Source organism: Balaenoptera ricei, chromosome 7, assembly GCF_028023285.1.
Source record: "Balaenoptera ricei isolate mBalRic1 chromosome 7, mBalRic1.hap2, whole genome shotgun sequence".
Lineage (NCBI taxonomy): Eukaryota > Metazoa > Chordata > Mammalia > Artiodactyla > Balaenopteridae > Balaenoptera > Balaenoptera ricei.
Window position 1 is genome coordinate 107,120,585 of NC_082645.1, and position 8,712 is coordinate 107,129,296.

An 8,712-nucleotide genomic window follows, 5' to 3' on the forward strand; every position below is an offset into this window, starting at 1 on the left:
CTCGCGCCTGTCTCTGGAGCTCGTTTAGGCGGCGCTCTGAATCCCCTCTCCTTGCGCACCAGGAAACAAAGTGGTAAGAAAAAGTCTCTTGTCTCTTCGGCAGCTGCAGACTTTTTCCCGGACTCCCTCCCAGCTAGCTGTGGCGCGCTAACCCCTTCAGGCTGTGTTCACGCCACCAACCCCAGTCCTCTCCCTGTGATCCGACCGAAGCCAAGCCGGAGCCTCAGCTCCCAGCCCCGCCCGCCCCGGCGGGTGAGCAGACAATCCTCTCAGGCTGGTGAGTGCTGCTCGGCGCTGAGCCTCTGTGCGGGAATCTCTCCGCTTTGCCCTCCGCACCCCTGGCTGCGCTCTCCTCCGTGGCTCCGAAGCTTCCCCCCTCCGCCACCCGCAGTCTCCGCCCGCGAAGGGGCTCCTAGTGTGTGGAAACCTTTCCTCCTTCATGGCTCCCTCCCACTGGTGCAGGTCCTGTCCCTATTCTTTTGTCTCTGTTGTTTCTTTTTTCTTTTGCCCTACCCAGGTACATGGGGAGTTTCTTGCCGTTTGGGAGGTCTGAGGTCTTCTGCCAGCATTCAGTGGGTGTTCTGTAGGAGCAGTTCCACGTGTAGATGTATTTCTGATGTATTTGTGGGGAGGAAGGTGATCTCCGTGTCTTACTCTTCCGCCATCTTGAAGCTCCTCCATAACCTGTTTTTTTAAAGGAAATATCTGGAGTTTCCCAACTGTAGTTAAAAATATGATGCAAATAGAATATTTTGAAGGTGGGAATTAAATGCACAGATCTTTGAATCTAGAAACCTGAGTTCTAGACCTGGACCCACAACTCATCTGAGTAATTCTGGGCTAAGGCCCTTAAACCACTGTGGAATATCAGCTCCTACCTGAGGGATTCGAGCTGCTAACAGTAGTAAGAATAGTAATGAGAAATATTTATTGAGTCCTTAAAAAATTCCATGTTTTATATGTAGTATTTATTTAAATCCCCTATACACTGGTGTGGCTGGTAATGTTTCCCATTGCATAAATGAAGAAACTAAGGCTCAGAAAAGTTAAGGCACTTGTGTAAATCCACACAAATGGTCATTAGCTGAGCCAAGATCAGTTAATCTACCTCCAGAATTCACACTTTACTGCTTTCTCAGTGATCCCAGTGGTCTTACCTTTAATTCTATGTTGATCAAATGCTAAAACAAGATAAATTGAAGAAAACAAAAATAGAAAACATTCCAATATCCTTTTATTTGTCTACAAGCAGAGAGTTGATAACATAGGAAGATATAGATTTGTAACTGTTGGTCCTCCAGTGCATCAGAATGGATGTTTCCATTCCATTATGGTTATTCTCATCCTCTTGATAAAAATCAGTCCTTTAAAAAAATGTATTTACATGGAACTCTTTTCAGTCAGACCCATAATTAACAGCTGTAGGACAATGCATTCTTTATCACACATTTCTAATTTTCTTCCATGCTTTTAAAGATTTCCCCAAATACCAGATACCTTGATAGACAGTGATGGTGTTATTTCTTTCTCTTCAGGATAGAGTTTGTCAATGAAAAGATGGGATATAAAATTTAATCAGAAAGACAGAATGTAGTAAGGAGTGATTTGCAGAGTAGTTAACTGTTTTGTGCTGCTCCAAAGACTGGAAAGAAAATCACAGGTGACTTTCCTGAATTAGGCTTGATGTCTCTGTGTCAGTAGTTAGACTTTCCTGCTTTAGGGTAAACCACTCTTTGTGGCATTTAGGCATTTTCATCTGCTTGTCCACCTCTTCACGACTCTAAATCTTATTCAGGACCAGAACAATTGGCTGTTGCCTAAGGAGAAAGTTCAGGGTCATTGGGAATGCTCCCATCTCTCAAATTTTGAAATCTAAAATTTTTTAACCAAGAAACAAAGACTTTCAACTTGTTACTTAGAGTAAGCAGATACAAATGCTCCTGGCAAAAATAACCTGAATTGTTTAGAAAGTTCTTTCAAATTAATTTAAATATAAAGGGTGTTTAGTTCAAGTTCTATGTTAACTCCAAGGGTTCAGTCCAGGTATTTAGAAGTTGCCATTAGAGCTTCTTTATTTCACCCAAACTTTGGACTCTCCTTGCGGTGGCAGAATGTTTGCCGGTGATGCTAGGCTGACGTCCTATCCACTCAGTAACCCTAGTGGAATGAAGACTCCCCTCCTACTGTTCTATAAAAAGGACTCAAGGTTGAGTCTTATTGACTCTTATTTATCTCACTTGACTCATGTGCCCATCTCTATAGCAATCACCGTGTCCAAGTGGATGCAATATTTTGCTGAACATGGCCTGAGTCATATGCCCATCTTTGGAGTCAGGAGATGGAGAAATTTGGACTTGAAAGTAGGAGAGGTTTAGTCCCCAAGGAAAATTAGGTGCCTTTACCAGAAGAATGGGTAACAAATGCTAGATATGCAAAAATAGTGGATGTCCACTATATAACTTTGTGGCCCAAAAGATTACTCCTCTATCTTCTGCAACCTGGTGGCTCAATTGAAATGACTTTTCTCTAGGCTGACTGGTCAGTAGTTGAGCAGAAAATTTCCTGTCTAACCATTTCTCCAGTGTCTCAAGAAGACAACATGCTTTTAATCATCCACTGGGAGAAATGTGACATTTTAATGACAATTTTAGTGTATCATTCTACCATGGTTGGTAATTTTTAACCCCTGTGTCATTTGTCACTTTTCTACATCAGCTTTTCTGAAAACACTAGCCTCAAATGACAGCCTAAAAGGGAAGCTCCTTGTTAATTTTACAACTTTCAGTAAATAGATGGAAACCCCAGAGCTTAAGACAAAAGAATTTGTCTGAGGAGGACAGGTTGTCACTTGTTTCTCATCATCATGTGGGGTCAGACGGGTCTTTTTCCTAGTGGATCTCCATGAAACTCATGACCTAATGAGCTCAGTGGGAGGCAGCTCAGGCTAAACAGAACCCCTGAGAGAATGAGTTATCGCTGTTACAGCCCACAGACGTGCATAGAGCTGAAGTAGGATGCAGTGGGTCCACGTACTGTTGCCAGTTTCCTACAGTGGCATCATTTTACTGCTTCTTTTTTTATTGCTAAGTACACTATCGAATATAGAGTTAAACAAGAACATCCTAAACATTATTTGTTATGGTAATGCACAATGCCTGGATATAAAGCGCAGTCCTTTTGAAAATTCTCCCCACCACACACACACACTTGGTACAATACATTGCACACAGTAGTAACTCAGTAAGTATTCTCTATCTTGAATGAATGCATATTACATGAGCTCTTAGAGTATGTCCTTGGGGTGCCCTCCTAAATGATGCCCCCCCCCGCTTCTTAGTACTGGTGCTCAGTCAGAATGTACCATTGTAGCCCTACCAGCTGTTGAGGGCCTGTACATATTCTGACTAGATTGAGGTGTCCTTTCCGTGCCCATACTATATTATTGTAAAATACTGTGTACATCACTCCTGCCTCTTCTTCACCAGGCATTCAAAGTAAGCTCATTAAACACTGCTTTTCTCATGTACTGATTCTCTCTTAAGCCTCTTTTCTATCAGTTTTATATGTATCTTTTGCCCCATGATGACTCTGAGGGGTTTATGATTCATGCTAAGATGCCACTGTACCTTGTGATACTTTTCAAAGGATACAAACAGTGGAGATATAATGCCTGAATCCAAAGACTTCAGTCCCTAGTGATAGGTGATGTCAGGAAAACCAAATCTCTGGTTTCAAAGACTTCCTCTTGCCCTTCTCATAACACAGTTAGCAAGGTCCTACTTTTCCAGGACACTAAGCCAGCTGAGCTCCCATTTTTTCCCTGCTGGGATTCTCATGATCCCCCTCCTTAGCATTAAGAAATGAAATAGCCATGTCTCTGGTGATCAGAAGGACTGCAGGTGTCTTTGCAGGTGGAGAGAGGCGGTATGATCATTAATGTTTTAGGCTAAAAATATCAATCTTGAGGTCTAACACTTGCATTCTTTATACTTTAAAGACATATACTCTTTAAACAAACGAATTTAAAATATATGAAATTTAAAATCCTAAAAATGCCAGCTGCATCCATGTTTCTACCTCAGGAAATTCAGCCCTTCCATTACTATTAAGTACAGGCAGAAGGGGATACATGATTAATTTTAGAATGGCTATTGGGAGATTCCTAGATATAAAACAGGACTTTTTTAGCTCACACATTCTAAACAAACCATGAGTATTCATGTTGAACTCAGTGGCATCTCCTAGAGTTGCAGACTCTTGAAAGTGAGGGAGATACCGGTTAGCTCCACATTGCAAATAGTCCAGATGGTATATAAATAAAGTGAATATTGGTATTAACACATCAGAGGGCTCTATAGCCTTTGCTGACGGGCTGTGCAGCAGAAGGTTTGAGGTGTGTGAAAGAGCCACCAGCAACTCCATCAACCACAGCAGTGCAGTGACACAGGATCCCAAAGTATAGGAGGGGCCTCCTTACATTGCACCATCATCGGGCACCTGGGAGCTAGTTCTGGGTCAGCTCCTGGAGAGAAGAAGCAAACAATTTTTAGTTGAGGCAATGGAGGAGAGCTTGTAATGAAAGGTTTTCTACAACCTCATTAAGGTTCATCTGTCACAACTTACCCCCCACACACCTGTACCTTAGTGGAAATGCTCTGCTTACTGCCATCTAAGGCCATTCCTGCTTTGGTTCAGACTTCCCACTCCTGCATCTATACAACCATATCCTCAACCATGGCAAACCCAGCACCAGACTCCACTTCCTTCCATCATGGCCTCTCAGAACGTGACCGACCAAGTTGAATATAGTGACTCCCTCCTCTCAGATATTATATCTATGCCTCTACCACACATTCCATTTTGTTATCCCAAAGTTTAGTTATTCTTATAACACTTTTATAATTGTTGCCATGTCAATGAACCATCTGGGGCAGTATTCACTTTAAACAAATTGAAATTAGACTCACTTTTTAAAACTTTAAGTGAAGTAATTTTAAAAGAAAACATTATACCACTACTATAAATAGAAAAGCGTTTCACTTGCCATAAACAGAAGGTATCTATGGAAATAAATACAGCAAGGGCCAAAAAATGTAATTAAATTTTAGCTATACTGGGCCAGCTTGGGTCTCTCAGCCTGAGGCTTCTTCTCTGGGCGGCGTAGACGGAGACAAACCAAGTATGAGAAGAATTTAGAGGGCACCCTAGCATGAAAGTGAGGATTTCTTCTGAAAGTAGTCAGAAGGATGGGAAGCAAAGTGGCTTTCTTGATTCAGTGTGATTTAGTGCTCTGTTCTTGCATAGCCTGAGATTACCCTGCAGGCCACAGAGTAAATACCCCATACGTTGAGACCACCATCTTATGATGCATTGCCCTGTATTGCCAGTTATTCTTTGGCATGCATTTTAATCTCTCCACAAGTTTATAAACTCCCTGATGATAGGACTGGTCCTAAAGATCTTGGTTTCCCTTTCTACCTGCAAGATTCTTGATCCTGACGATTTGTTAGTAACGGAGCTAGTTACTAACTGATTTGTTAGTTAGGAGCTGAGCAGAAAGATAAGTAGGGTTAAAAAAAATACCCTAATATTTCTTGCAGTGATTCTACCTCATTCAGCTAGCAACTCTTTGGTTGGTGTTGGCAATGTAAGTGCTGGGCATATGGTGGTGAATAAGGTGGTGAATAAACAGAAAAAAAGGAGAAAAAAATATATTCTGGCAATAATAAGATGAACACATATCATGAAATAGATTTGTTTTTAGGTTTGACAGATGGTTCAAGTCTTATTTCAATGCTAAATGTATTACTCTAAATCCAGAGAAAATTACTTTACCAGAATGAAAAAAATAGAATGTTAGATCATGAAAAGGCCAGTGGGCCCTTTATTCAGTTTACTGGGTAGTACTAAAAATATTGTTCACTGATCACCTTCCTTTCAGGCTCTGGCATCAGGAACCTGCAGCTTATTCCATGACACATGTGATCATTAAAGGAGATTTATTTGGAAATAGACAGTATGTGGAGACATTCCTTAAGCCTTTTTTTTTTTTCAGCTGGGCCATGTTTTTCCATCTATCAGCTCAGAACTCCCAGGTTGCAGGGTCACAATAATGGGAAACATGTGCACAGCGCTTGCTAACTGTGTGCCAGATGCATTTCCAGTACTCTCAACATATATTAATGATTTGAGTCCTTAAAAGAATCCAATGAGTAAGGATATTAGTTTTCTTTTGCCATCATGATGAATTACCACAAACTTAGCTTAAAATGACACAGATTTATTATCTTACAGTTCTGTAGGTCAGAAGTCTGAGTTGGATCTCATGGGGCTAAAATCAGTGCCTGCAGGGCTGCATTCCTTCTGGAGGCTCTAGGGGAGAATCCATTTCCCTGCTCATTCGGGTTGTGGCAGAATTGAGTGTCTTCAGTGGTAGGACTGAGGTCTCCATGTCCTTGTTGTCTAATGGCTTAAGACTGTTCCCAGCTCCCAGAGGCCACCCACATTCCTTGATTCTTGCCCTCTTCCTCCATCTTCATGCTTTGAATTTCTCCTGCCTCTTCTCTCTTTGCATCTCCCTCTCCTGCTCTTCTGCCTTCCTCTTCCACTTTAAGGACTCCCGTGATTAAATTGTATCCACATAGATAATCCAGGATAATCGTCCTATCTCAAGGTTCCTAATCTTACTCACATCTGAAAAGTCCCTTTTGCCATGTAAAGTAATATAGTCACAAAGTCTGGGGATTAGGGTGTGCACATCTTTGGGAGGGGTCATTATTCCACCTGCCACATAAAGTACTACTGTGACCCCTATTTTGCAAGCAGGGGCTACTCTCTGAAATAATGAGAAAAATAGCAACCCACCAAGTTCCCCTTGTTCTTGCGATTCCCCACCGTGGCAGGGGCCTCCCCTACCAACTTTGCTTTCATGAAGAATCTGACATCCAGGTATTTGCACTTTAGTTTGACCATGTGACAAGCTATGACCGGTTCCAGAACTATTTGCATTAGAACACATTTGTAATTAAGACATGAAAGGCATTCTCTTCTTGTAAAGAGATTTTAAGCAGCAGTTTTATTGAGAAGTTATTTTGCGCCTTTTTAATTACTTCCTGTTAGCATTCATATACTCCATCTATACTGGAAATTGCCCTAGTGAGTTCTAAAGGAATTTTCAGAGACCCACTTCTCATTCATCCACCTGACCTCTAAGGACCTCTAAGAAAGCATGGCTGAATCTCTCTACCCTCCTGCTTTTTCCCTTGTCTCTGTATTACAGATGTCTACTGGAGTTTCATGATTCAGTATCTCAAACCCAGACAGTGAGCTTCAGGAGGGAGACAGCCTTATTTTTCTGGTTCATCACCATATTTTCATCACAAAGCACAGAGCCTGCCATAGAGAAGTGTGGTTGGTGACTTCTGACCTGGCTTCCAGTGACACCCCTGACTTAGTATTCACCTCCTTGTGTAATCCCCTACCCTTGAATGTAGGAAGGACCTAGTTAGTACCTTGCTTCTGACAATAGCATATGGACAGAAAAATGGGGTGTCACATTTATGATTACGTTACAAAAGATTTTGACCCCTCTCTTGCTAGCAGACTCTCACTTTTGTTTTCTTGGCTTACATGTTCAATGAACAGGCTGCCATATTGGGGAAGCCCATGGAGCAAGAAACTGAGGGTGGCTTCTCGACAACAGCTTACAAGGAACTTGGGGATGCCAAAAACCATATGAGCTTGGAGGTACATCCTTCCCCAGTCAAGCTTTGAGATGACTATAGCCACAGATGCCTTCTTTACAGTCTGCGAGAGATTCTGAAGCAGAGGACCCAGGTAAGCTGTGCCCAGATATCTGACCCAAAGAAAATGTGAGATAATCAATGTTTATTGCTTTAAGCCACCCAGGTTTGGATTTTTTTTTTTTTTTTGACAGAAAAGTAGGATTTATTGGTGGGCATGCGTGAGGAGGGGACGGCGTCAAGACCCTTAGTGCAGGGCCTGCCATGTGTCCAGGGGCCACAATTAGGGATGTGTTTGACCCCACAGCCATGTGGGATGAGCCGCTTTTCTGCCACAATGTTTTCAAATTCATCTATATTAAACTTAGTGAATCCCCACTTCTTGGAAATGTGGCTCTTCTGGCGGCCAGGGAACTTGACCTTGGCCCTGTGTAGGGTCTCAATCATATGTTCCTTGTTCTGCAGCTTGGTGCGGATTCACATTATGATTTGGCCAATATGGACCCTGGCCACTGTGTCCTGGGGCTTTCCAAAGGCACCACGCATACCTCTCTGGAGCCTAGATTGGGGACAGCATGCCAGTCACAAATGACTACTGGAAAAGGCCGTTTCCAAGGTCCATTAGGGCAACCCTTACAGGCAACAGGCTGCACACACTACCGAGGAGACTGCTCTTTGCAGCCATTACACGCCAGACCCCCATGTAGAAAAGAGCACGGTCGGCTTAATTGGCTGCAAATGGATCATTTTTTATGGGGCAATAGATTACTAACACAAGTAGGTACTCAATGGGTATTAGAGGAATGACGGTATGAAGAAGACTAGGCACAAGTATTTACTTATTTTTGTTCAGTTGATGGAGGGTTCATAATGACAGTGAGAAGTCTGGAGCTGAAGATGTTTGGATAACACTGTAGTTGGCTGTAGCTAAGGTGTTAGAGCAGTTCAAATTTAGACACCTTGGGAATCC

The 8,712-nt window shown here is 42.3% G+C and overlaps 1 non-coding gene across 1 annotated transcript; it reads right to left on the bottom strand.

The window, feature by feature from the left end:
* Window positions 1-8,345: 8,345 nt before the first annotated feature.
* Window positions 8,346-8,480, bottom strand: LOC132369385 (small nucleolar RNA SNORA70). The gene has a single exon (XR_009504365.1). It is a non-coding gene; the product is annotated as a small nucleolar RNA SNORA70 (small nucleolar RNA).
* Window positions 8,481-8,712: the final 232 nt, after the last annotated feature.